Source organism: Olea europaea, chromosome 8, assembly GCF_002742605.1.
Source record: "Olea europaea var. sylvestris chromosome 8, O_europaea_v1, whole genome shotgun sequence".
Taxonomy (NCBI): domain Eukaryota; kingdom Viridiplantae; phylum Streptophyta; class Magnoliopsida; order Lamiales; family Oleaceae; genus Olea; species Olea europaea.
This window is the reverse complement of record NC_036244.1, coordinates 9670743-9672756: the sequence shown is the minus strand read 5'-3', so window position 1 is coordinate 9672756 and position 2014 is coordinate 9670743.

Below are 2014 nucleotides of genomic sequence, written 5' to 3'. Positions count from 1 at the left end.
AGGAATATGCTAAACCTACAAGAGAAATGCAACGAAGGCTTAATCCTGTTTTAAAAGAGGTGGTAAGAAATGAAGTCATTAAAGTCTTAGATAATGAAATCATTTATCCTATTTTTGATAGTAGATGGGTAAGTCCAACCCAAGTTGTACCAAAAAAAATCTAGTATTACTGTAGTGTAAAAAAAAAAAAAAAAGAGTTAATTTCAACTAGAACTATTACTGGTTGGCGCATGTGTATCGTCTAAAGGAAACTCAACTCAACGACTAGGAAAGATCATTTTCCTTTACCTTTTATGGATCAAATGTTGGAAGGAGTGGTAGGACATGAATTTTATTGTTTTCTAGCTTGATATTCTAGGCATAACCAAATTGAAATTGCACCTAAGGACCAGGAAAAGACCGCTTTCACATGTCCCTTTGGTACTTTTTCTTATCGTAGAATGCCTTTTGAATTATGTAATGCAACAACTACATTTCAAATATGCATGCTTGGTATTTTTAGCGACATAATTGAAAGATCTTTGGCAGTTTCATGGATGATTTTACTCTTTTTAGAGATCATTTGATGATTGTTTAACTAACTTACAAAAGGTTTTAGTTGGGTGTGAAGAAGAGAATCTTGTGCTCAATTGGGAAAAATGTCATTTTATGGCACTAGTGGTATCGCCTTTGTCATATTGTATCATCTAACGGAATTGAGGTAGACAAGTCTAAAACTGAATTAATTTCTAATTTCCCTACTCCAAATAGTGTTAAAGATGTCAGGTCTTTTTTTGGACATGCTAATTTTTATGGAAGGTTTATTGAAAACTTTAGTGCTATATCTAAACCATTGTGTAATCTCTTATCAAAAGACATGCCTTTCGAATGGACTAAACCTTATCAAGAAGCTTTTGTTGAACTTAAGAAAATGCTTACTTGTGCTTCTATCATGCAACTCCAAATTGGAATTTACCTTTTAAAATCATGTGTGATGCTAGTGACTATGTTGTTGGAGCTGTCTTAGGCCAAAGAAAAGATAAAAAAACCTCATGTCATTTCCTATGCAAGTAAAACTCTGAATAGTGTTCAAATGAATTATTCCACCACTGAAAAAGAATTGCTTGCTGTAGTGTTTGCTTTAGACAAATTTCGATCATATCTTGTTGGCTCACCAATTGTTATTTTTGGTGATTATGTAGCTTTAAAATATCTTCTCTCTAAGAAAGATGCCAAACCTAGATTGACTAGGTTAATTCTTTTACTCCAAGAATTTGACATCGCCATTCGAGAAAAGAAAGGAGTAGAGAATGTTGTAGCTGATTACTTGTCTAGGTTTACTTGTGATGAATCGTTTGAAACAACATCGATCAAGGATATTTTTCTGGATGAACAACTTTTTAGTGTTTCTGACTTTCTTTGGTTTGCTGATATTGCTAATTTTCTTATAACAGGTCAAATACCATCTCATTAGAACGCCCAAGACAAAAAGAAATTCTTCAAAGAGGTAAGAAATTTCTTTTGGAATGATCCTCACTTGTTCAAATATTGTCCAGACCAAATAATAAGAAGATGTGTGCCAAAAAATGAAATCCAAAAGATAATTGGTTTTTATCATTTTGAAGCATGTGGTGGTCACTTTTCTTCAATAAAAACCATTGCAAAAATCTTGTAGTCTGAATTTTATTGACCAACTCTTTCAAAGACATATATGAATTTTGTAGAGCTTGTGAATGTTGTCAAAAATTAGGTAGGATAACTCGTAGAAATATGATGCCACTAATACCCATTCTTAGTTATTAAAATATTTGATTGTTGGAGTATTCATTTTATGGGTCCATTTCCGTCATCTTTTGGTTATTTATACATCCCGGTAGGAGTTGATTATGTTTCTAAATGGGTAGAGGCAATTCCTTGTAAACACAACGATCACAAAATTGTTTTGAAATTTTTGAAAGAAAATATTTTGTCAAGAGTTGGAATAACTCGAGCCATTATAAGTGATGGGATTTTACACTTTTGTAATAAACCTTTT